At 41.6% G+C, this 27,404-nt stretch overlaps 2 long non-coding RNA genes across 2 annotated transcripts in view; both read left to right on the top strand.

Annotated features, from left to right (window-relative positions):
- The first annotated feature begins 320 nt into the window (after positions 1-320).
- Positions 321-27,404, top strand: part of LOC112985836 (uncharacterized) — a 48,316-nt gene continuing 21,232 nt past the window's right edge. Inside the window, exon 1 of the long non-coding RNA XR_010390851.1 lies at positions 321-456. This is a non-coding gene — a long non-coding RNA (uncharacterized LOC112985836). The remainder of the gene's footprint in view (positions 457-27,404) is intronic.
- LOC135329391 (uncharacterized) lies at positions 8,052-12,103 on the top strand. The gene is made up of 2 exons (XR_010390850.1): positions 8,052-10,245; positions 11,476-12,103. It is a non-coding gene; the product is annotated as an uncharacterized LOC135329391 (long non-coding RNA).

Genomic DNA, 27,404 nt, shown 5'->3' with positions numbered 1-27,404 from the left:
GGTCCTTATTTGGAAAAATAAGCATGGATAATAAGTGTAAGTAGCATCTAGACAGCAGGGCCAGTAATAAGAGTAAGAATAGCCATCTGGTAATGACTGGGAGCTATACTAACAGAAAGAGAAATTAAACTGAAAAGTAATGGATTCTAATTACACAGCTAAAAAAAGCCCCGGCTGATTATTTACAATATACTGTTGAAAATATGTTGCAGCTAGGACATGAGCAGAGATGACTAGTCTTACGAAAAAAGGATGAATGGGAACAGGGAATGTGCAATAAAGAAATACCACTCATATTAATATTTTGTCTTTAGTGATTCCTGGCTTCATATTTTTTGTAAAATCTTCCACTGATGCTGGGAATTCTACCTACGCAAAGACTGATCTCACCTACTGAAGAGGGAAGGAGCTAGAGAAGAAGGCAATTTCTCCTGTGGCTTGAGAGAAAGTGTTGATGTAAGTTGATGGTAAATATGGAAGAAGTTGCAAGTGAGTAATTTTTGGGAGCTTTATTCTGCTGGCCAAAACCACCCAGTGTTGCCCCCTCATGACTATATATGTGGGAGATTTGCCTACCTTTAATTTTAATGTTGCCACAGCTGAAATTCAGGCCTAAAAATCCTGACATGATGTATCTGGTTTCTGAGCAGGTAAAAATAATAATTTCAGCTTTTTAGCGTCACATTTCTAAGGACTAGGGAATAGATAGTATGATTAATATTCAGAAAAAGTACTGACTTGTGTCAAGTTGTCAATTACAACTATATCAGCCAAAATCAGCTGTGGGGAGAACCTCGATAAAAATAATAGAAAGAGGTTTATCAAAGAAAAGGGCAATTTCATTAGAAAAAGACATTGGTTGACTGGTGATTTTGATTAAAGAGATATTGTGATTGCTGGTGGACCTTCCCTAGGACAGAGCGATCCTACTCATTTATCTTGCCTTAGAAAGAGATGCTGATAATCTTGTTGAAGAAAAAGTAAAATAAAAAGCAGAGTTAGAGGAATATAAAGGGAGAGGAACTGGCATTTTCACAGAGAGGGGCTTGAAATCTATGGAAACTGCAGTTCTGTGAGCAGCTTTGTGTACAAAGAGTCCTATTCTGATGTATGGCTGAAATGCAGTTTTAAAGTGAATTTGATTGCAGAGCACAATTTAGAGTGCTGTGACAGATTTAGGAAGATGTTTGCATCTCTGTTGCAGCGATGCAGCAAATAATTTGTTAAAGCAAATGTGTGCTCGATCACATGCTTCTGTTTTGTTTTTCCCCAGTTTAAACTTAAGATAAATTACAGTACAATTTCTTTACTGTTTCACGTATCTCGTTAGAGCAGGAGGATAAATGTCAATGGTAGGAAAAATGGAAAGCTTGGCCTCGATGCCAAGAGACAGCCTTTGTTCAACTTGTTTGTGACAGTAAAGGTTAGGCAGGTGAAATCTCCAGTGAAGCACCTACATCTCACTTCACAAATCGATTCCCAGATATCCCCCTGAGGACTCGCACTCCGGCCCTGCACAGAGACACCCCAGCAGAAATGAAAAAAAGCACTAGACTTTATTCCAGGACCTCCAGACTATGCCTGTAGACTTGTACTGTTCCACGTTTCTCACGTAGACTTCTACAAGATGAATGTTTTCTTGCTTTTCAGGTTCTCAGCAGTTATTAAAACAAACAAGTGGCTCTTATTGATTAGTGTGCCTTTCAGCAGCCCTCTGATGGATCACACGCCTTGTGTTATTGTTAGCACAACACGTTTGGCAGTGTCGCTGGCAAAAGATTCAACTGGTGTAAAATGCATTTGAAACACAGGGAACTGTGCTGATCTCTTCCAGAAAGGATATGGCCCCTTATCTCTAGGTGTGAAATGATTTTGTTTTAGTTCCACAGCTGATGAAAAGTGTATTTTACAGAATGTTCTGTTTCCATTAATTGGCTCATATTAACCACTATTAGCAGCTGATTTGGAGAAAAATTTCCTTGTGTTTTTCCTCTTGGATGAAAATAGCAGCTGTTTTGATAACTGAGTTTTAGCATTTGCAATGTTATCCACCACACTGGTAGCCATCCTTTTATTGCAGCTTGTTATTGTATCTTAAACCAGTTGTTTCGCCTGCATGCCTGTTATCTCATTTGACATCAGCAAATTCTTTTCAGGCAGCACCAAAATAAGAGACCCGGGATCCTGGGCTAGAATAATTTGCTGCCAGACTTGTGCAGGGCATACAGCTTTCATTCCTCTGTGGGGTGGCCTCTGCCATGGTTGAACACACAGCACCTCTCCTGATGTGTTTAGCTTGCTTTCTTTTCTTTCCTCCCACTCCTCATCACCCTCTTGCTTTCCTGCTCCAGCAAAACAAAAAACAGCTCTGGTCTGATGCTTGGCAATTGGTCTTTTTCATTCCCAGCTTTTTTCCTCCTTTTGTTTGAAAGCTTGATGTGCTTGACAGCTAGCAGTTTAGTTTGTTTTAAGATGTTTCTCTGGCAGTCATGATTAGAGTCTGAATGCCTCAAACCATCTTGAATCAGTCCTCACAATCCTTGCAGTGTGCAGATGGGAAACTGAGGCAGAGGAGAATGACCTGGTCACAGAGGATTCACTGGCAAAACTGGGAACTGCATCACAGTTTAGCCACAGGCCATTTTGTACGCTTTATGGAGGTATTAATTCTTAATCTCCATGGTAATAACTTCTTGCCTCTTTTAAAGAATGATTTTTGAGTTTGAATGGAATTCAGAGATGTGTGTCCACTTTTGGTAGTAGTGATGATTTCCAGGCAAGCTTGCTCTTGGGGCTGTTCAAGCGTGGGGCTCCCACAGGCAGCTGCTGTCCGAGAAGAGCTGGAAGGGGAGCCGGGGATAGGGGAGAGCAGCAGGCGGAACAGAAACGGTGCTGGGAACTGCTTATGCTGGAACTGAAGAAATGTAATTGGGCTGCAGCACCTTGACAGCAATAGGACCTTCCCTTTTGTTCCTTTTTAAATGATAGCGAATCTCTTTAAGTCTGCAAAAACAAACCTTCACTTTCTGAATTTTGGGACTCCTTAAATTAGATCTTTCCTCCCGCAAAAACCATTGCCTTGTTTTCTGGACACTGTAAGGGATCTCTTCCCCATTCTACACAGGAATGAGGGAAATCGGCATGCACATAGCTCAGTGCAATGAAGGAGACTCAGGTCTCCTTTCTTAACTTTCCCTCAACTTTTTCAGTACTGTGCAGAGATTACTGTTCCCTGTGCCACCCGTGAGGCTTGCAATCTCAGGCTATGGACTTGAGCTACATAGCTGCCAAAACCATGCAAATGAACTGACTGCAAATGAAATCAAGAGTCTTTCCTAACTCATACTCTTTGTTTATAATATCACTTTTCTTTCTTTTCAAGTCCCCATCCTATTCCTCCATGTTCTTTGCTTTGCTATTCTTCTGTTGCTTTCCTCCCCTCGCTTTTCCCCATTGTTATTTGTACTAGTCATTAAGGCTGTCCATCCCAGTTCTGCTTTACTTCCGCATTCTTCCCCTATTTACTCCTTTCTGTCCTCCATCACCGGCATGCACTCTTCTTCCTTTATCTGGAGTATCTTCCACTGATCCATCCCCAGAGTAGCAGACTCTATTGGTGACTTCTGCTAAGGCCAGGAATTAAGTACAGCATGTAGCTAGTCCCGGCTTTCTCCTCTCTGTTTCTGTTTTTGCCTTTGATGTTTTAGTTCCTGTAGCCTAGCATTTTAGTGAACACCATATGACTGAGAGGATAGCTTTTCTCCTAGACTGAAAGTTGTAGCAAGGCAAATGTCACACCAGATGGGTGCTGCTGGAGGGACGTATAGGTACTGAAACCACTGTTTCAACACCCTGATGCATTACGGCATTATTGTCAATTGAAACAGCTGCTAAAGGATTTCAAAATCTGGCACTTAGACTTCAGCTTGTATAATTTCTTGCCTGTATTCACGATAGAACAAATGGCATACAGTGATGGATACAGCGTATAAACATAACTGAAATAACTGTGTTAGCCTTTTGGGGCCTGACAAGATTGGGTCATGGTGGGAAGGCCTCTTTCCAGCTGGGCTGCTGCCCGCTAGCATTGCTCTTGCACTTGCAGGGCTGGAGCAGCATGGAAGATGGACCTGCTGGCACCATCCTCAAACCTTTCTGGCTACTACGCTGTGGGGCTGGCTGCCGTCCAGGAACCACCATGTTGAAAATCAAGAGTTGATTAGAAAGGAATTTATTCCTGTAACTGACACCAATAGTTGCTATTGACAAACCAATTAACCAGCAGCCACATCCCACAGAGAATATGGAATGGGACTGGTTTTACTTTCTGCACTGCAACAGCTGGGGCGATTATGAGACATTCACGTGACGTAGTCGTGAACATAGCCAGAGACATTTCCGGAGTGACGTACGGTTGATTCTGTTGTCTGTGGGTGGATTAACTCGCTGCAGATGGGTGATGGGCTGCACTCTGAGATAGCTGGGTTAGCACTGCACAGACATCCTTGGCTCTGGCAGGATCTGCCAGTCATGGCCCTGCACTGCCTGGGCTTGGCCGTATTGCTCCCACGGCAGGTTTGAGCTAAGCGGAGCAGTCAGATTTGAGTGGCTTGCGTTTATGTGCAGTGTCAGCCCAGCAGGATGCAGGCTGGCTCGGTGCCCGGATGGTGCTGGGCGGCCACGTGGGTACCATGCGACGCTTCTCCAGCGCAGCGTGTTGGCAGGGCCTGCCGGTGCCTGCACCAGGGCCACGCGGTGACGGCTCTGCGGGCTCTCGCTGGGGCAGAGCTAACGGGGCCCTGGGCATGGGCTGCTTGCCTGCGTCTCTTGTGCTGTCGAGCATCCTGCAGGCTGGCATCATGCCTGTGCTGCTGCTTCTTCTCTTAGCTTAGGTGACAGCAAGTGACACTGGGAGGGCCATTGCTCAAGGCCCTGGTGAGACCTCGCCAGTCTGATCTGTAGAGCCCTTGGGGCACTGATTGGAGTAGGTGCAGAGTGTTACAAGGCTGAGCTGGGAACAGAGAATATATATTATGAACGAGCTTTGGCTGGCTCAGGAAAGCAGAGCCTGAGAGTGGAGGCGTTACTCTGTAGATACGCTGGAAGGACAAACGGGATGGAATTTTGCAAGCTAAATGTTGGCGCAAGTAATGGGCGTAAACTGGCAGTGCATAAATCTGGACTGGAAAGGTTTCTGTCAGAAGAGTGAACCTCTTGGACAATATGTCAACAGCAGAAGTAGGAGAGGGGCTAAACAACAACTCTTCGTTAGTTTGAGATCATCTGATGATCATCTGAAGTGGACTTGATAGCAGGTGTTGGAGTTGATGCTCCCTCAATTGCAAAAAACCCACGTTCATTTTGCAAGCTCAGACTGCACATAAAAGCAATACTAGAGAGAAAGAAGCAACAAGTAACCATGCAATGACAGGTTGGACTGTTAGTGTAATGATTTTTTTTTCCACGTAGTGGATGAACATAGAATACAGGGGAAATAATAACTATTTAAATTTATAATTAAACGTCTTTTAATAGGTGAATTTCAACATTAGAACATCATTGAAAAATTGGAAGTCTTTCTATATTTTCTGTTCTGAATTTGTGAAACTTTCTTTGTTCTTCAACTATGTTTTTGATGAATATGTGGTTGGCCAAAATGATATTGGTCAACTCTAACACTGAGACCCCCAAAAGCCACATCTAAGACATCAGAAGAGATTAAGGACTGAATAACTGTAAGGGAGAGAAATGCTTTAGGCTAAATGGATAGAGAGACACAGACAAGAGGAGTGTAATGCAGGAAGCTGCTGTCTTCTGTTTCTTCCCACAGCCAGATGATAGGAGGAAGAAAACCAAACCAAGATAATGAATGAATTGGAGTTTACTTATGGAGAAAAGACAGATACATATGTTCCTGTGTGAAGATGAGTTATTCAAATGATTTGAATTATCTGCTTTTGCAGAATGTACTGGAAAATATGGGTGGTCTGGGCAGACACCTGAGCAAGAACATAATGGCTGAGAAAAGATTCGCAAAGAGAGGAGTCCTCGGATGATGCTTGGTCAAGCTGCAAGCCTTGAGTGGCGAAGGTCTTTCCAACCGAGGGGGCTGTACCCCCTGCTCTCACTGAGGATATGCAACTATTACTACCATTCTTAGTAAAGAGGGAACATTCAAATGCCTCTGCCACAGCAGGTAAAATTGCTTGAACAGTGAGAGAAGATTGGCTGCCTGCTTTTTGGGGTTTGGAAGGAGTTGAAAAACCTTGTGCCACAAGGCAGCTGTTGCGATAGTGGCCCAGATGTGCTGTGTGGTATGGCTTTGGAAAAGCAGGAGCTGCCACTCTTGTAACTGGCATGTGCCAGGAGATTGAAGAAAGATAGAAGGCCAGTGATGTCTCACGTGAGCCCAATGTCCTGATGCTTTGTAGCATTTGTCATTTTTTTGGAGCCCAGTTCTTGACTTTTTAGCTTACAGCAATGCCAGTGCTGAAGGATTTGCTGAAGTCAGAACAGTGAGCCTCACACTGGCAACACAACAGTGGTTTCTTACTTATGTTTCCTTGCTTAAATGTACTAACACTGTGTAGCATTTGTCATTTTTTTGGAGCCCAGTTCTTGACTTTTTAGCTTACAGCAATGCCAGTGCTAAAGGATTTGCCGAAGTCAGAACAGTGAGCCTCACACTGGCAACACAACAGTGGTTTCTTACTTATGTTTCCTTGCTTAAATGTACTAACACTGTCCTCCTTCCTTACTGCTTGAAATGCTTTCCAGAAGAGAAGCCCTATGGGAAATGCAAAGCATTAGCAAGAGGTAGGAGCTGACCTGGCCAAAGATCTGTCAATGGTACTGACTAACATTATCTCTTACAGCCCCCGAAAATGGTGCGCAGGGGAGCTGGCATATGCATACTGTGGTTTTTTTTTTCAAGACAAAAGAAAATAGGCCACTGGCTAAAGATATTTTTTAGAGCTTATTTCCTTGAAAGTCCCATCAGATTCTCACCATTGTCACCACAAGAGACAATATTATGATCCAAGAGTTTGGCTCTGTTTCTTCTTCAAAATTCAAACTCTCCTATTCCTTGAAATGTAAATTTTGAAGTTGGTATCCTTTTGTGGAAGCCACTAGCAATTAGCAATTGCTGTATCTCTCTCTCCCTTCTAGCTAGTTACAACATCAAAGATCTGCAAAGGGAATTATTTGTCTGATTAAAATATCTTTTAAATTTTTTTTGGCATTTTCCATTAATCCTTTTGACTGACTGGTAAGATACTGACTTTTCAAAAACCTTGAAAATTGAGTGGCAGCAGCATTTAAAAATATTTAAAAATGAATATTTTTAGTTGGCTATAAGGTCTTGATCTAGACCTAGGTATTTCCATCTATGAAGTACTTGGATCTGGATTTTGTGCTTATCTTTTCTTTCCAAGAGCCAGGAACCTACACAGTGAGTGAGCACTCTTTCGATTGCTTTTTGCTCTGGTAGTGCAGCAGGGTTTTGTCCATGATAGCACCCTAAAGAGTGTGATTTGTTTAAATTCTAAACTTTCTTATTAAGTCAGGAGATTATGTTAATTAGTATACGTTATACTGAAAACTGAGGATTTATGAAATAATTTTTCACAAGCAATGTATAAATTGTGTTCAAGTGCCTGAGGAAGACAGCCGGTGGCTCTTGTGTGTCCTACTAATCTTAGCTTTAATAGTAGATCTGCCTTAGCTTGCAACTTTGGTTTGACTTGTAATTCAAGTTGCAGAAGAAAATCTGATTTTTCTTTTTCTTTTTTTCTTTTTTTTCTTTTTCTTTTGTAAATGAAGGCTTGTATGTGAGAGAATATTTTCTCACTTTGGAGCTATTGCTGCATGTTTGGGAAAGAGAGATTTAAATAGATGTCTCAGAAGTCACTCTCCTGACCCCCAGCCTTAGGTAGGATAAAGAACACTTGAAGATAAATCATTCATGGTCCTTTAAAGTGTCTCTTGAACTATAGTTACAGTGAAATTGCTACATTTGCTAAAAATAATTGCTGCAAATCATTACCCTAAATATGGTCTTTATAGGCCTATGTCTATTAGGCTTGCTTTGATTTATTTCCTTTAGTTGAAAATCCTGTTGGGTACTCTTATTTTCAGTTTAGTTTCAGCATATTCTTAACTGGCTTCTAAGACTGAATTGCATCTGAATTAAACGCAAGTTTTCTTAGCCTTCTATACTGACATAACTAACTTGGTTAAAAAGTAATTACTTGAGTTTAGGACGGTGCGATTCATTTTGTGGACAATTCATTAGTCTGAGCAGTCACATTTAGGCTACTAAATCAGTACTATTTTCAGAAATGCAAAATACGAACTTCGTGCTGGGGAAAAACAAAATTTCCTTAACGACACCAGGAAGTGGTGCCTCTTGAAAAGGCCCTTGGATTTGTTTTCCTGTTAGTGGATGCTGTCAGTGACTGCAAAGTCAGGCTTCAAAGTCTGGTGTTGAGTGTACCCAAAGGAAAGCATGGAAATGTTCTCATTTTCTAAGGAGAGTTTACCAGTTTTGGCTGAAAGCTGCAGCAGTTGCTTTATGCTGGCATTTGTGGGATTCCTGTATTTCAAATACAAGGTGTCTGGAGACATTCAGCTCTGGTTTCCTGAGGGACAAGAAGTGTTATGAGTAGCAGTGGTACACGAGAGCAGGGAACAGGAGGCTGGGGACTCTTCATCTATTTTCTGTCTCCTTAGAGCTGCAGACACCAGCAAGCTGGCTTCTCTTTCTTCTTGCTGTTCTGAGCTGTCGCGATTTGCTTTTCTATCTGCATGTCAGCTGCCCTCTCACTGTCTGTTGCACCCTCACATGGACAGGAAACCATGTTTCCACTTGCCAGCAGCGTGATTTCAGAGATCAGCTTTTCATGGTTGTCTCTGTCCGCATCCACATCCAGCAAGCACATGTAAGGCAGCAAATCTTCATGTGCGCAAACAAATTACAAACGCTCCGGTCCTCAGTCCGGATTGTGCTTGGTTTGGGAGAACCTAGAAACAAGATCCAGCCCTCTGTTAGGGTAGTGTGGATGCTCGGATCGTTATTTCTGTAAATATTTGAGCTTAAATAATGTTTCATAATGCTTATATTCACTAGTGAATAAGACAGCTGATGTCCTTTGCTGCTGTATTACTCTGTGGTCATTTGTTTGCTGGCTCCTAATAGCCACTGCGCAGTTTTGGCCTCCCTGCTGCACTTCCTGCAGCGGCTGCTTGCCAAAGCTCGCTGTGCTCAGGCGGGCTGGACAAGTGTCTCCCCCTCCCTACGTCCTTTCCTACAATCTCCAGATCGAAGCCTTCATACGCCTTTCCTCTGATACCATAATTTCCTTTGCTCTCCTTGGTTTCACCTCTCTTGTGCTAGCCGCCTCTGCCGTTCCCGTTCTGGGCATGCCCTCCTCTCCGTTCAGCCGCGCTTGCCGTCTTTGTTCCCTTCCAGCGTGACACCAGTGTCACTGATCAGCCGGCTCCCTGCAGGAGTCCACTTCAAAGAGTGATTTAGAGTCTTTCTGTAAGTCCTTCTGGCTTCTGTTGAATGAGGTCTTTAAAAAAAAAAAAAAAAAAAAAAAGTCACCTTACCAATTGAAAAATTTTCTCTTAATTTTTCTATTGGTATTTCTCTATGCATTTGATACTATTGCTCACTGTTTCATCACTGAGACTTGTATTGGGGGGGGGAAATGAGATTGACAAACTTGTGCTTACCTCAAACTAAAAAGCTTATTCAATTATTCAGATTTCACAAAAAGAAAATGCATTTTAAATAACTTGTTTGCTCACTTTAAGCCTAATGCAAATTAAAATGTCTGCTTCACACACTTGTCTGAATTTGGGTTATGTTAGAAACCCTGAGAGATCTTTTGCATCTTAATCAGTGCTGTGAGCTTCTCCTTTTGGACAGCCACCAGAGGAGCTTGGAGGGAAAGACGAGCGGAGCTGAAGGCGAAGGCCTGCTAGCAGGGAGCCCTGGCCGTCCCGCAGCGGCGGGGCTGAGCGAGGTGGCCGCGCACCGAGCCGTCCCGCGGAGGAAGCCCCCTGCGCCCGCAGATGTGCCCGGCGGTTCCGGCTGCGCCTCCCTGGCGCTGCCTCCTGTGCTGCGGCTGGAGCCTGGAGCCCCGCAGGGAGCTGGGTGCCGAGACAGCCTGGGCCGTGGCAAAACGCAAAAAGGCAGAGAGAGATTTGCTTCAGGACAAAACAAATCCCTGCAGCATGGTTCGATTTCTGTTATGCTTTATGTTTCTCAAATTATTTTGCGTGCTACCATACAAGAATAGTACCGTTCCTTCTACATTTTTGTTCATGTTCCTTTATTGTACATCCAGACTCTTTCCATTTTACATTTATACATATGAGTATCATTTTTGTCCTGCTCTGTTATCTCTCTTTCCCCTAGTTTCTGTTGTAGCGGAGTCTCTAGAAATGCAAAATGGTTTTGGTGGCTTAGCTGTGAGACAAGCTTTTCAAACTGTTTTTTTCCTAAATATACAGAATAAAACTGGATAGCATGGGTTGGCCATTTTTGTAAGTTTTTCTGAAGGAAACATATGAAATGATTAATAGAAAAGAAGTTTGTGATGGCTAGTTTCATTGTCATTCATGGAAACACAAGAAAATTGCCTAGTTTTGCTAATGTACAGTTAATATGTTTCTAAATTTGCAGGTGATGAAGGAGATGTATTTTCTCCTTTTAATCTTTCAGCTGTTTCTTGAGATATAGCAGCACTGGAGTAAAAAATTCAGGTAGAGATACGATCTGTGAATTAGATATGTATTTCCCATTAGCAACAAGACTAAATGGTTAGCTCCTTGAGTCCTACGTAACATGTTAATTGAACTCTTTATCTAGCACACGGGATGTTACAACTACAGCTTCTGCGTGATGCACAGCTATATTTTATGTCTGTCTCTGTAATGCCAGAGAACACTGCCCTAAACAAACCCCTTCTAGCAATTGGGCACTATGCAATTGGGCTAAGTTACAAAGCTGGTAAGGAGAATACAAGTAGCTGTAACTCAAGGTTTTTTTCCCTCTGCCTGCCTGCCTGTCTGTCTGCCTCTCTCTTTTTTTCTTTTTTCTTTTAAAATGGGTTATGTGTACACACAGTAACAGATCAGCTCATTATTGTCTCTTTGAGAGCTAGTCTTAAATTTATGATCAGATTATCAGCATGCCCTGTGATATATTTGATGCTGCTGAGCACTGCAGAAATCCTGTCAACGGCCACATGGCTTTTCTAATGAGCACCTTTTTTCATCCTGCGTTCTACAGGAAAAAATATGCAGTTTGTGTGCTTAAATTTGATGTACATTTGGCCAAGATTCAAAAGAAAAAAATCAGGGATAAGTAGAATGGAGAAAACTTATAAAGAGCGAATAGTTCCCTAGGGAGCCTTTGAACATAGTCATGTTGTTGTGTGTGATGCCAGACTTAATTCTTGACAGGGCCATTTGTCACCGTGTCCAAGCTCTTCAGCAAGTCCACTGGAGTCCTGGGACCTCTTCCTGGCATGCTGCTATGCTCTGGGTGCTATGCTGTGGGTGGAAAGTCATCTCCTATTTCCTTTTTGGTAAAATGTGAATGGTAATATTGCTCTTGCTCGCGAGGAGGCAAAAGCGTTGTGGTGGTGTTTTTTTTTTTTTTTTTTTTTTTTTTTTTTTTTTTTTTTTTTTTGGTCTGTCAGGATGCTTTTGGTCTTTCTGTTTAACACGTGATATTGGTATAAAAATGCTGGCAGTTGTGTTCCTCCCACCAGGTCCTGCTGCGTTTTGAGCAAGTGTTCAGTTCTTGTCCTGTGTGAGGACAGAGAAAGAGAAGGTCAATATTGGGAGAAGCCCTCAAAATCAGTGCTGTGACAAACTGACTGAGGTGCTCTGCAGCTCGCCTGGCTTCATCCAGGGCCTGTGCACAGATCGTGGGCCATGGAGACAGTAACTTCTCTGTTGTATCCGTGGCAGGTGCGCGGAAGTTGTGCTTCCCTATGTTCACATGGTAACAATGCAGAGATATCAAAGATGCTTATAAAAAAAATAAAAATTTGCAGTTCCACGAGAATACTGGATAATTCACTGACTTGCAGGAATTCAAGGATGCATTTCATTTTCAGATGGATTTGGGTCTGTTTCCTAGCACATGGCTAGCTCCTGATGAACTTCTCTGCTTGGAACCCAGCTAACGGTAGTTTTGTGGCTGGAGCCTGACGGCCTGTTTTGGAATCTTCTCCGTGACCAGGGACTTGGCTGAGGATATGAATCGGCAGCAATGAAGCAATCTACTTTTGAGCCATTCACTTGGTAAAATACATGCTGTGCTCTTAATTATAGACACACACACTTGTGGGAACATAATCATACAATTCCCTGGGGTATAGCTGGGCTGCTGAGCCCAGATTTTGAATGCTAGAGGGGAAGATATTGGTTTTCTTTAACGTTAATGTAGGAAGTGAAAGCTGGGCACCTGGGGCCACTTGGCTTAGTACATGCGGTGCTAACAAAATAGTGAAAGCCTGCTCTGAAGTAAAGCAGGAAAATCTGCCTTTCCTACAACCATCAACCTGAGCATCAGGCCAGCAGTTTAATTCTTGAATCTTACTCCTGTCACAAGGCAAGAGCCCCTGGAGGATATCACCCCTGCAGTAAACTGTAATCATAGAAGACAGCTACTGCCCCTGAAATGACCTAGTGTAGGCCTCCACTGCCGACGAGCAGCAATGGCAACACAGAGGGAAGGCCAAACTGTGTCAGCGTTTCCTTTACATAATGGGTAACCTCCTGCTAAATGAATATATGAAATCAGAACATACCATTTTATACCGGTAGGTTTTGGGTGAACATCACTCACTTTTCTACTTTCACGCAGCACATAAGAGTGATGTGCTTCTCATCAGCAGCATTGTAGGCAGGTCTCTGTAACCTGCATTTGTTTTGCTGTTGGAGCTGCCTCCCCTTCCCTGGTAGTGCCTAGAGCTGCAGTCCCTTCTCAAGGGGACGTGCCCATCACCGGCGTATCCTCTCATGTGGCCTAACGACTTACTTCATTCTTCTCTTTCTGACATAATTTTATCCAGTGGGACAATGAGACCAATTCTGCTTTTTCTCAACACCTGTGAGCGCATCTTTTTGTGGCTTTGTATTGCAAAGTGCTAGTGCTCCTCTGACTTGATATTAGGGAAGGTGGCAGTACTGGACGTGACTGACTCTTCTCGTGCTGTTGCTGGCCTGCGTGGGGACAGGAGTCAGGAAGGGCTTTATAGTTCTCCTAACCCACTCTCGCATGGTTGTCTGTCCTTGCGAAGGCCCAGGAATAGTCAGTTTGCAGCTCCACTGCTGGCGGTCAGTGATAACCTTCTGGTGTATCTCTAAGCCGTGGGGCACGGGCATCTTACAGACCCTTATGCTCGGAGCAACCGGCAGCACCCAGCTGGTAATGGGATCTGTCGGGATAATAACCCGTGTCCAGTCTCTTCCCTTTAAGCTTCCTTGCATGTTCTTCCCATCACATTAGCAAAGGCATAGGAGAGAAGGGATGGACTGCTAGAGACCCAGGACTGCAGGAGGCATTTATCATTTTGGGAAGAGGTAAAATAATCAGAGGTCTTCTCCTAAGAGAAAGTGCTATTGCATATTGGGAAAAATCTAGGCAGCTAAAGTATTGGTGGAATATTGCTCCTGTTAGTGCTGAAGCTGTGCAAAGGCTGCACATAAACAGCCCCGGTATTTCTTTCACTCCTGTCTGCGAAGGCATAGCACACTGGTGCTCTTGGGGGTTATACCCAGATTCACCACTTGCACTTTTGGAGCATTGCCACTTGGGACGTTAACTCCGTCTTGCTCTGTGGCTTGTCAAGATGTCTTTGTTTTTTTTGCTCGCGGTTACGTCTGATGAGCTAGCAGATGTTTGCTGTGCTCTTCCCGGGTCTGGAAATTCTAGCAAAATGGCTTGGCTACATTTCTAGAATTTTCCGTTTTGGCAGCTAAAACCACTACTACATAAAGCAAACGGACCATCACAAGTTTATTTACACACATGCACACACGTGTGTAAAAAATCGTATATCCATTTGTCATTATTTGATGCAGGGATTGGGAAATCTCACCAAGGACTAGTGTGGTTATCGCACTTGCAGGCATAAAGTGATTGCGATGCCTTTCCCCTTACTGCGCGCTGCATTTAGAGGGGGACTTCATACCACTGAACTGTGCTGCGCAACGCAAGGAAAGCGCTAGCACTGCGAGTCCTTTTCTTTGCTCCCTCGGATGGGTCCCTCTGTTTTTCTGTCTTTGTTTTGTACACTCAGAAGCCAAGCAACTCCTGTCATTGTCATCAGTCTGTTTGCTGGCAAAATTTACTGTGATATATTCCTACCGCACCGTTCAATGTAAGTACTGAAGTTCAATATATTTCACCTTGTGTATTGAGAATTTCATGTACTGTTTGTGCACTTAAAAAATATGCTGATTACCTTCCCATGAGTACTTTACTCTTCTTTTTCTAACAGCTAATGAAGAATAAGTCACATCCGTGTCTCTTCCACTATGTTGAAAAGTAGGCCAGTGAATAAGTTTTGTCATGCTATATCTCAACTACTTTATGCATTACCACCTCTGAGTTTATGGCGGTGGCTTTAAGTGTTTAACTTTTACAGCTCCAGGTGCCAGGGAAGAGAAAGCTTTGGTACGAGTTGCTGTGATGGGATTCAATCTCCTTTCCTGTCTTTTTAAATGCTGGTAGTTTGTAATGGTACTTGATCTTGCTAAAAGTAATAACAATTAAACCAGGTGGAATTCCTGTAAAAGAATCTCTGTATTCTCAAGAAAAATCTAGGTAGCAGATATGTATTTCTATGCTTTCATTTAATTCCATTATCTAAGTAGTGAATCACGTAAAATTGCATATTATCATCTATTATAATTCCAAGATTTTTAGATAAATTAACAGCATTATTATTTCTAAATTACAATATTTCTATTTAGTTTAGGTTTATTTCTTGCCTTCAGCACTGCTTACAGTGCTATGTCAAGGATCAGCAGGTAAAGAATTTTACTTCTAACATTGACTTTATTTGTGCATTGTGCAGTTATTCCGGTACATCTACTTGCTGGAGAAGTAATGTAGGAGGAAAACCTGCAGAGGGCACTGTGCTGTCTTAGATGAATTTGAAAGACTTTGAATCAACGTGGATGTATGTTTTTCTAGGCTTCTAGGTTTTGGTGAAATTATAGACAGAAAATAATTTTTTCATACAGCTAGTTTCCTTATGTGATAAGTTGAGCTACTGATTGGGCATAAAGATGAAAATCTGTATTTCTTATATCTTTGAGATGAAAGGGCATAAGCCAGAAATATCATGCTGCATTTTCAACATAATTCTTGTCCTCATCTTCCTTTCTTCATCAATGACTGAATATTTCAGTTCTGCAAATACATGGGAAATTCATGGTGTGATATAGTAGGGTCGATGCTGAGAATGCCCCGTGCCAGGAGAGGAGAGCTGATAAACACTGATACAAAGTGTGCAAAACTCACTTCCATCTATGAAAACTGGGGCTTACACTCGGATATGAGCTCCGCCTCCTCATCAGTACAACAGGAGACTAGTACAGTACTTCTCTGCTATAGAAAGCAATTTATGAACGGAAATTTCTGTTAATTATGGTCTTTCGGAGATTGAAAATTGCTCAGCTCTGTTTATACAAACAAAGCATTTTGACAGTTACAGAAAAGTGATCAAAATGTTGTGTCCCACTGTGCGTTTGCCAAGTGGATTAAAGTTAAGTTTTAGTGGATTTATAATACAGACCAGAAGTTACTGCTTGTCTTTTCAATTCGTCTTCACATCTTTGCTTAGATTAAGGGTTTCTCTGTGAGCCAGCTGGTGCCCCAGCGTGGCGATAGAGTCTGCCTCGTTTTTCTTTTGCAGATAATTATAAAAGAGCTTGCTGTCTAGTATCATTTTTACTCGTGTTTTGATTTATATCTGAAATGATCATGTCTTTTAGCTGTTACTGCATGCCCAAGATGCCTTTAGTCACCTCAGATGCAATGATTTCTCTTTTATTCTGAGATTTCAACTATAAAACAGACCTCAAGATTTGCAGTTGTTGCAAGGTGATGCCTTATAGAGAGTGGTGAGCAAGGACAAAGGCTTCCACAACTTGTGAAGTGCTCAGCTAAAAATGTGCAGATCGTGATCTGCCCCGATTTTACCCTGTCTTTTCATATTTTGAGCAATCCATCTTCCGGTTCTGTAGTTGGGAATATCGTATGGTTTGGGAGGAGAGGAGATGCGAGTTAGGCATTCCAGTGCCTCTATGTCTAGCCACCTAAGATTTCTACTGCAGTTCAGCAGGGTTTTTTTTACCTGCAAAATTCAAACAAAGGTAGTGTCCTACCGAAAAAAACCCTGCAGGTTGAGAAGAGCTGAGTAATCTCAATTCTGATCTTGATTTAAAAGGGGTTACAAATGATCTTCCCCTTTCAGGCTTGTGGCCAAACTTGCGTCCTTCATGTCCAAGCTGCTGGTGCTTGCTGTGTGATTAGGCCTTCCTGTAACTCAGCACTAAAAAAATGCTATTGTCCTTAGGCATTTCTGCCAAGGGGACTCAGGAAAGGCCAACAGATTTGTGCTCCGTGATGAAGCAGAATTATTCAGGCATCAAGGAAATTTATTTTGCTGAGGATAGCTCCTATTCAGTCTTCTGCGGTTCACTGGGCCGGCACTTCCTGGGGAAGGGGAGCTTGTTTTTCTGGCTGGAACTGCAAGCTGGCACCTGGAAACTACCTTTAAAAACACATGTTAATCATTGTATGGCAGAGATACAGGAGCCACCTGCATCCAGGTGGTTTACTGAGCAACAAAGAGCCACAGCGCCAGTTCTGTGGCTCCCTTCTCTGCTTCCACATCCCCGGGGGCCTGTACTGGGTCTTTTGTGAGCTCCTTAGTACTGCATGGCCTGACCTCTCGGAGCTTGGGAGTTGTGAAAAAAATCAAGTTTGAAAAATTCAAAAAATCAGATTTTAGCTGTGATGCAAAATGATGCTATCTATCTGTATGTCTTGATCTGTTGATCAGCTCAGGTCAAGCTGAACAGTTAGAGCAGGGTGAGTTGCTAAGGCTAAAAATCCTGGCAGTGGCAAAATGTCATTTTGCACTGTAGAAATAGTAAGCATGGCAGAAAAGAAAATGCAAAATATCTCTTATTTGTTTGTTACTGCCTAAGGAGCCTGCCTCCTCCATGCCTGTCTCATGTCTCCCAGTTCCTGCTAGGCATTTTGAGAGGGAAAGGCATTAGCAGCTCTGCAGAATGGTGACTAAGAACTCTGCACAGCTTTGTATCTCTCCTGCAAAAATGCACATTTAATTCATGTCCTGCAGAAGGCTGGACAATACTAAAACATATCGAGAAAATGGATTTGTTCAGATCATTCAGATAACCCTTTCTTGAAAGCACCTACTGACTGACGCCTGAAAGTAATTATTCTCTAAGAGCTGAATAGCAGGAATGTGTGTTTGGTTTTGCCTTGTGCTAGGTCTGGAGAGTACATCACTCTGCTACCGGGGTGAGTGCTGAATTGAAAATATCTATCGGACGGTTGTGGCTTGCTACCCTTGCTGAGAAAGATAGCACAGATATTAAAGATTAAATTAACTGGGGACTCTGTACTGCTTTTAGCCATCTCAAGTCAAGATATTTTTGCATTTTTGGAACATTTTTTCCCAGGAACTGGGAATTCTGGATATGCACTGGATGTGGTTAAAGAGGAGAGACACAAGTAACTTTTAAGTGCACCAAACTCACTTGAAAAGAAAGTACTTGCATTTCTTCTAAAGCTGCTCTTGCAAACTTTATCTGCTAAAACTTCCCGATACCAAATAAACAGGGATATAGGGTAGGCTACACCAGTGCTCCAGATCCATCAGCACGTGGGGACTCCTGCAAACCTTAGCGCATCTCTTCCTGCCTCTTCCCCGAGGCCGTACTCCAGATGAAGGGCAGCCAGCTGCCCCGCGGGGCAGCCAGCCTCTCTGCAGCGTGCAATCTGAATGCAGGAACAGGAAAGGACAGAGCTATAGCTCAGCCTATAAGTAAGTGATGTATAAAAATAATTCAACTCACTAATGAGTAGCTCTCCCTGGAGTACAACACTGGCTTATTAGTCCACAAAATTATAGATCTGATTACAGCAGGGCATGAATGCTGTGTCCAAATGAAGCTGTCCGGAAAGATTAGATGGGCAGAATTTAACCTCTTTTTTCAGAAGTAGGGCATGTTGCCATCAGTAACACCTCTAAACCACAACAAAACATGCCACAGAATCTGTAATGATCACAAATACTGCCAACTGCTGCTCTTCTCCTTGTCTGAGAAACCAAAGTCCGTAAAGCCAGAGCACTCTGAGCTGTTCCCATGCTCTTTCTGTTTGGCACCTGATGTGGGAATTGTGAAGCAACATTACTTCCTCTTCCTCTCTCTCTTTTTTTTTTTTTAAGCACCTAAAAACAAATCTGAAACTTGTTTATGCTGTGCTGCAGCCTGAAGACCATTTCTGTCACTTAGATATAAACCTCTGTAAATAAGTTTTTGTAATGACCTAGCTGACAGATCTGCAACTGTAGTACTGCAAATAACAGCTGCTAGTAAGCAGCAACAGGGCTACCGTGCATCCATCTTTATGTGTATGTTAAGGTGAAAAATAATTATTGTCTGCTTGGGTGTTTTGATTCATGCAGCTGACAATAAGGCAATTTAAAGGGAATTAGGCTAGGGTGAACATATGCATGTCTCTCTTCTGTGCTGACTCACGTGGGAGAGTGCCTCAGCAAATCATGATTACTATTTAATTGAAAAGGCTTTTAATATAGTAAATTCCACCTAGTGACAACATAATGTGATTGTCTGAAATGGCAAACTGTACAGAAACCTGTTGGGAATATCAATAGTATAGCACCAAATTAGAGCTGTATGCAGTAGTCTGTCAACTCTTTTTCTGCTAGCTGACATAGAAGGAAATGGAAGCAGCCTGATTCCCCAATTCTTTGAGATTATTTTTCTGTATTCTGTTTGTGTCTTTCTCAGGTTACCTTTAATCCAGCTGAATGTGTAATCAGGGATCACATTTCTTCTAGGAATAGTAAAAATATTAAGCTTGTTAGAATATTGCTTTTAATATTTTATTGCCCTGGGATTTGGCTCATTTAACCAAAAAGTCTTGTCTGAGGCCATAATTACAAACTAGAGCTTTCTCTGTAAATGCACACTTCTCCCTCCCTCCCTCCCCTTGTGTCCTTTTGTTCTTTCACTCCCAACATATTGACTGATAATCACATCTGGAGAGTGTATAAAGAAACTATATTTATTCAGTAGTTTCCAATAGTTCAATCAATATTGAGCAAAAATATTCACAATTTATTTTATTGAATATTTTCATATTGATGCAATGACAACCTCAACTTCCAGCCCTCCAGCGGACTCTGTGACTTGGACCGTGCATTATAAAACACTGTGTGGGCTGATGCCAGCATGGACGTTGCTGGTATGACCATCACAGGTGAAACTAGGAAGAACTGGAACTTCATTTTCAACTAGAAAAATTGAACCAGGAAGAACTTTACTTTCAAAAAGTTTCATTCCCTACTTTAAAGCAAGCATTTTTTTTTGCTTGTTAAGATTTGTTCTAGTTACCTGTCATCAAAACCAGCTTCTTGCATAAGTTTTCTTATAATTGTGATAATTGACATATTTTGATTACTCCTGTCCATTTTTTGAAGAAAGTGCCTCAGTATGAAGGATGACGCATTATCTCAAATAACAAAACAAATTTAAGGCATATATGTTGTGGCTATGTTGTTTCTAGGGACTGAACTGCTGAAATACAGTAGGATCAATGATAGGTAAATGTCTCAGACTATACAGATGAATGAAACCCTTAAAGTGTGATTTTTATATATCTACTGACTGGGGAATGTAAATGGGGATTAAAGGAGGAATGTACTCTAGTTTTAAATAGTTAATTATTCTCATAGGTGGGAAAAGAATATTGGAAAATGATGATTTAACCATGCTGTTTTGATGCCCTGTGTGTTGGATCTGTTCTCTGTTCACCTCTGTGTTTATGTTTCTTTAGAAGGCCAGATAAGGTGGAACTGCGGGCACCTGTTGGCCCGAGAGGGCTCTTGAGGCAGAGATGGCTTTAGAGACTGCAGTGCAGGTTAGGTAGGCACAACGGGGACTTGGGTGTCTGCACCCGGTGCAAAGAAACTGCAATGAGAAGCAAGTAGCAACTCGCCAGCCTGAGACAATGATGGAAAGAGCTGCTGGGGCACCAGTGTGTACTGGGCATAGCTGGCTGCAGCCTGGGAGCTGGTGAAGTGGCAAGCCTGGAAGCAAAGACTGCTTGCCAGGACAGTGGACAGGAGCAGTCTTGTCTGTAAATCTTGTTTTTGTCTTTTCTTCCTAGTTGAGTTTCATCTCCTAGTATATGGGTCTTCTCAGTCTTCTGAGACTGTTGAGAGGTGATCTGGCTGAACTGATCTCTTCTGCCAGGCTTTTATTTCTAAATGACCAACCCAAGTTGTTACTGCTGCATTTACGGAGCAGCGAGAATCTGGGCAGGACTGGTACTTCTGGTGCATCTGCTGTGTTCTACCACGGATAACAACTTTCTTCATTCTATTTCCCGGGGTGTGACATCCTTTATATTTTTATATCCATAAAATGTAGGAAGAAAAAAGTCTGTGTTGGGTTTTCGTAGCTTCGGTGGCTTGTTTAACCTTTTTCTTTAAAGGCTTAGCAGATGAAGGGCCGCAGCCGCTTTTGCAGATAATTTTCGATCTCCTTTCAACACAGGTTTCAAATTCTTCCTGCAGCAGTCTCAATGCTGTTATACTGCAGTTTCCTTTGGTGTATTTTAGTGCTGAATGTCTTTTATTCTGAAGGATTTTCAGTTGTAAGTCCAGTCAGCTGGTTAATGTCACAGTCTATGAAAGATTTAGTCGTCTAACATTTTTTCCACAGTGGCATATGTTACGACTAGCTTTTACTGTGCTTGGGCAAAACATTTACTATCAGGATGAACAGAATCTATGTGTAGTTTATCATGAATATTCTTACATTTCCTGATGCCTATAAGTCTTTTTGTGGGGGGAAACAAGAATTTTGCCTTACCTTGAAATTCATGTTGGAAAAAGTTTACAGCAATGATCTTAGGAGCTGCATCAAGATTAGCCTTGTAAAGAGGTATCTGAAGATTGGTACAGCAGTAAGAAATGACTTACTGCGAATCAGCCTCTTCGCTGATATCGGCCATCATAAATCCTATGCTAGGGAAGTGCCAGCTCTTTGGAAGAGATAAGATGTCCAGTGCTTTATACAGTACAGCCTGAATGCTTATATTGATAATTAGCTAGTTAGTAATTTACTCTATACTATAGTCCTGGAGGAATACATTCAAGGCTGTTTGCTTTTGCACTTATGTTGTGCATTAAAGGAATTACAATTAACTCGAGCTTTTTGGCTAAGATGTGATGCAAATTGGCTGGCATTATTAAGAAGAGAAATGTATGCACTTCGGACTGTGTGTGATGTGGCAAGGTAGCGGAACAAACTTCTACTCCCTCGTATCAGAACTTTTCAAAACCACACAAAATATTACTTTAGGCTGTTTGTCCTACCTTCTGTCTCCCTCTCTTTTCTATGGCTGCATTTTAAAACATCGAAGGTATTTCTGAGATCTGTTTGTATTTGGATTTCCACATTAAACCCACTGTTATTCAAGACTGACAACATTCATACGTGTCTCCAGTGGCCCTGTTCATTTCTCTCCTGGAAAGATCAGGAACATAGCAGAGCTTCAGACCCACAAGGAAAGCTTTCTGAATCTAGGCAGGTTGGATCAGAAGAGAATGAAGCTTGTATCACTTATGGGAGGGGAAAAAAAGGCGGGGGGGGGAAGAAAAAAGGAAGTTTTCTTGTGGAATGACTAGGGAAAATATCTAAACCCAGAGTTTTATGGACAGTGAGAGCTTCTGCCACAATAACCTGCTGAGGGTTTTTGTTTTCTCCAGTGTTCCTGCAAATTATATTTGTGGGATATTCTTTGTATTATAAGCAAATTCAGGGCTTCACTGCACATTCTAGGATGTTCTTGACATTTTCTTAAGTGTTTTTATATGCAATTCCATGAACAGAAAAATTGTTAAGTCCTTTTTCCAATATCTGCTTAGCTATTTTATAATTCAATTTAGAAGCAGAATAGGGAAGCCAACATCATACAACCTGTCGTTTTTCGGCAGACACCAGCAAGGCCTCTACACCCTGACGCTCCCCTCTAGCCCTTGGCTTTGGAAGCCACGTTTCACCTTGCTCAAAGTGTGCTTGAGAAACTCCACTTAAAACATAATATAAACATAGAAAGTGGACATGCCAAACACTCTTTAGGTTGTCTTTGTTCATTCCCCTGGTAAATCAGGACTGTTCACATGTAACAATTTTTAGGGACAGTTTTTCAGATCAGCTGAAGTTTTCTCTCATTTTTGTGCCGGGATTTGGTCACCTCCTCTTCGTTCTGCTTTTACTCTAACTTCTTGAAGTAATGAATCATGGCAGAGGAGAGCCCAAATTGGTGCTGGAATTTATTTGGCTTGTGAAAAATGGGGATTTGGCCAATGGTGCAATAATTATAACATCTCTCTGAGCTTCCGAATAGCTGGGGACAGATGTGTTTTATACTGCCTGGAAGACAGGCAATCAGTGAATCAGTCTTCTCAGAAAAATGATGGAGCATGGGAAATAAATATTGACTAATACTTCATTTTTCTTAGGGGCTTTTTCTCCAGTGGGGCATTGTATGTATGAAAGCGAGATCAGTCTGGTTGGCTGGAGTCTTCAGGGATAGAGTATTTTGCACTTTATGTTAATAACAGTGTATTATAGTCTGCTCATATGTAGGTGGTAGAGGCAGTCTGGAAGTCTAACTGAAGGGAGGAGAGAGACATTCAAACCAGTCCATAAAATTTTTGCTTTGGCCTTGCCTAGTTTCAGTATGTTGTAACAACAAGACCAAGGTCTAAATCTTAGATCCTTAAACCTTGAATTCTTTCCAGATTTGTCTGTCTTTCTATTCCTTCTCTCTCCCTAAAAGAGAGGAATGTTTATGCTACAAAACAAGGAACTTTTTATAAATTCCCTCAAAAATAGAAATTTTGGGTGAGGTGTCCTCTATTCCGTAGTTATTCTGAATTAAAATAGAAATAAACATTTCTACTCCAGAAAGGTATTGCCTCACAAATAGTCTTTCCTTGGTTTGCACTCCAGGGAGTTCCTAATGCTCAGTCACAGTACAGATTGCACCTATTAGTATGCAATTTTGCCAAATTACTGTAGTTACAAAATACTCTGACTGTAAGAAATCTTGGGGGATTTCAAAACAAATACAGCCAGCTAGGAGTTTAAACTTATTTTTCTGGTGAAGCAGAAGATAAAAGTGAATGGAACCAAAGAAGATGATATATGTTTTGTTTTTTAGATTAATTGAATAACAGACAAAAGAGAGCGTCTTCAGCCCCCCATCCCCCAACATTTCCAATTTAAATTCTGAAACAGTAGGCTACAAAATTTCCCAAGCTTATGACCGTCTCTAGTAGGGCTAAGATGCAGCTAGTGGCGGTTATAAATAACGCAAGCTGTATTTATGCCATGTACTCTGGCATGATATGTGTTTTAAGGAAGGCCAAATTCAGCTTTGGCAGGGGGATGGTTTGGAATGAAAGGGTCCAGCAAGCCATAACTTTTTAACATTAAATGCCTGACATAATTCGTGTCTAACCATGATGATGGCTCTGACAATCGTAAGCTGATATGAAAACTCGTCCGGAGAGAAGTCAGTGTTGTGGTCTCTGGTCAATCTTTTACTGTTGTTTTCTGAACTCTCTAATTTCAGACAAGCTGCCCTGGTTGCGCTTTGCACAGCACTGTTTTCTGCTCCCAGCAGTAGTACTGGCACAAAGGTGGGTGCTCACAGCAAGAAACAGCAGTTAGCAGAGTGGCTCTGGGCCAGGCTAGCCTAAACGCATCCAACACCTTGCCGTGTCCTGCTGCAGCGCTGAGCTCTCCTGCAGTAATTTTTCTTGCTTTTTGACTTCCATCAGTATCGCCTTCCAGCAGCAAGGCCAGTTCCTTTCCTCGTACCCTGTTGGACTGACTGACACCTTCCATCTAACTCTCTCTGTGGCTGCAAACTGTTCTTACTGGTTTGTAACTGCCACACTGAAAGGGCTGTATTTTGAGAGGGTGAGGGTCAAGAAGAAAGGAATTTGTAAGTAACAAATAATAATAAAAGACATATCTGTGATATGTCTTTTCTTTCCCTACATTTACTTACTTATGTACGTTCAAATGGTAAAAATGATAATTTCTTGTTTTAATTTTTGGCGTGAAGGTGGTCAGAGCTTTGAAGTGGACCTGCATGGACAGCTACTTAGGAAGATGCCCATAAAGCCAAAGGGCTTTTATACTAGGCACTTCCAACAGGTTTCTTTTAGAAATAAACTCAAAGATTTAATGTTTTAAACAGAGAGAATGCAAAGTGCCTAGAAAAAATGTGTAGTGAAAATTAAAGAGTTTATACATAATTCTCCTGCTGACTGTCCTCTGGCAGGTGGGTCTGTGCACTGAAGCTTCGTTTTATCTAACACAACCAGTTTTGGAGCTGCAGCAAACTCTGCGCAGTTCCCGCTAGTCCCTGGAAAGCTCTTCCCTTCCCCAGGCAGCTGGTTCCTCCCTGTCTCTGCTTGGGCCTCTGTCCCTCTCGCCCACCCCACACCTCGCTGTGCCTCTCCCCCCGGCCCCCCTGCTCCCGGGGCAGGGAAGCCTCTTGCTGAGACCACACTGATAACAGAAACCATCTGTCTCACATTTCATTGTGGATTTTTTTTTTTTTGTGTGTGTGTGTGTGCTTTTTTGTGGCTAGGAGAGAGGCGTTTGTCTAAAATGCCTTGATATGAAAGGGTCTTGTTCAATTTTGGGTCGGAGAAAAAAGCCTTTTCCTTTTTAAGGAGATACAGACGTTATCCAGAGAGGCCCGAATAGCTCTACCTTTTGCAGAACTGTTTTGAGTCTCAGCATCTCTAAAGATTCTTTGAAGGGTTTTTATGTGTACATGTATCTGCTGAGCTAAGCCCTGTGTTGTACACCTCCAGTTGTCCCTGTCTACATCACACATATTAGCTCTTCTTTCATCTTTCATTTAAGCTTCTTTGCTGTACTTCTGAAATTATGTAACTGCAAAGAACTGTGACAGAACAAAGTTTAAAATGTGTCTGAACGTTTATGGAGGTTTCCTCTTGTCGTTTCTGCTAAAGATAGAATTGAATATTCAGACTGAATATTTTATGCTTAGCTGTTTCTTTTGCAGTTGCTATAAACTACTTTGTTTCCTATCTGAGAGAAGATGAAAAATAAAGCTTTAGATTCTGGATGATGCGATGATGAAGACCTTAAATTCAGGTTGTGATACAAAGCATGGCGAAGTGCTGTAAATTTTATTTTTTATTTGTTATAGTTTAATAGCTATCAACAAAAACAATATTTAAATTATATTTAATTAGGCTTCAATCATTTGTAGTAATAATAAAAAAGGAGAAAATTCTTCTTTTAATTTGAAGCAGTTTTACTTGTAAATAAAGTAGCGTTTAATCAAGTGATCTGTGTTAGACCTCAGTCCTCTCTGTTGCTGCTTCTGAGGTTCTTGATGAGTTTGTAGCACTTATTTCTGAGATGATAATGCGGATCATCTTATAGAAGCATTGGGAAAATACTAAGCTTTGTAAACTCTCATCATCAGATGAAAACATAGCTAAGTGAAAATTTATGCCATAAAGCTTCAAGTGGATTCAACTGGATTTTGAGAATGTTTAAAATGTATTTGGAATTAAGCTAGGAGTTATTTTCAGGAAAGTGCTATTGAGTAATTGATGGCTCTTTTATGAGAGGTGAGATGACAGCACAGGTGCTCTATAAATCTCTAAAATTAATGTTCCTCTTGCACTATTATAATAGCACAGTTCTTCATGAACTCATCTGGGCTCTCCTCTTGCGCCTAGAGAAATCTTGGTGCTGATGTTGGTGAGATTGTCAGCATTTCAGTCAAAGACCAACCAACCTACTTATTCTCAATAGGTTTGCAGCTCTCACAACGAAAATAGCATTTTCAACAAAAAATCAATATCCCAATGTCATGGAAAGTCTGTAGCCAGGTAAACGAACAGTTGACTACACTATCCTTAAGTCCTCTGTATACATTTTGTTGAATGGTTGAAATACTTAAATCATTACTGCTTCAGAAATAAATGAAATCATAAGTGGATCAATTAATCTAATTAGCTTGGATATAAAAGCACACTTTAGATCTTCCATCCCTACCTATTGGAAGAAGAGCAGTTGATAAGACAGGGAGAGTTGTATTTGGCAGGAATACCAAGGCAAGATCTTCCTTGTCTGGAAAAATCCTTCTTGGGAAAGAGACTGCTGATAGTTGCGTGGGTGGAGAACAAACTTAGCATTCAAAGGGCAAATTATGCAAACTGGGACCACCTCATTTGCAGGAAAGTATGGATGTGCGTGTTGGAATAACTGATTATTTTGTATCTTTTGGCTGATTTCTCCCATTTCTGACATATGTTAGAACTTTACCCTTTTTATCTGTGCCAATGCAATTTAACGTACATTAATATCTTGATAAATCTTAATAAATTACCCTGCTTTGAGCAGAAGGATGGACTAGACCTGCAGAGCTTCCTTATAGACTGTATTTCTTTGTGAATCTATGATTTTGTTTTTTGTTAAGAAGGTTTTTCCAGCTGGAATTTAAAAGGAACTGAACATTGTTATTACTTATATTTTGCAGGGGGGAAGTCAAATAGTATTCTTCAGTTTTAATTTTTTGAAAGTTGTGCAGGAAGCCGGAACATCAACAGTCAGCTCATCAGTGCAGAAAGGCATATACTGGGTAGGAAGAACTAGGTGAGGTTTTCAGCTCTAAAAGCAAATTTCTGTGTCTGTGATGAACATCAAGTTAGCACCTTACCCAACAGTAAATTCATTTGGAAATCTTCTTTTCTGTTATATATTAAAAAATGCTCTTCTTTTACCCCCAAAATAACTTAGGCGTTCTGTAAGCTGCCTTAGCCATTCTGAGTACTTTCTTCATGTTGCATTGCATCCTGACTCCTTGTTTTTAGAGGAGGCACAGTGAGATTCTTGATTTTCTATAGCTAGACAAAATCTTAGTGAAAATAGACTGAGGTTAACATGCCTATTGTATGTATAGTAAACTGCACCCTAAGTCTTCTGAGGGTAATAGAAGATGTTTCTTCATA

This window comes from Dromaius novaehollandiae, chromosome 10 (genome assembly GCF_036370855.1).
Source record: "Dromaius novaehollandiae isolate bDroNov1 chromosome 10, bDroNov1.hap1, whole genome shotgun sequence".
NCBI lineage: Eukaryota > Metazoa > Chordata > Aves > Casuariiformes > Dromaiidae > Dromaius > Dromaius novaehollandiae.
Note: the sequence above shows the minus strand (reverse complement) of the source record. Positions and strands in the feature narration are given on the sequence as shown.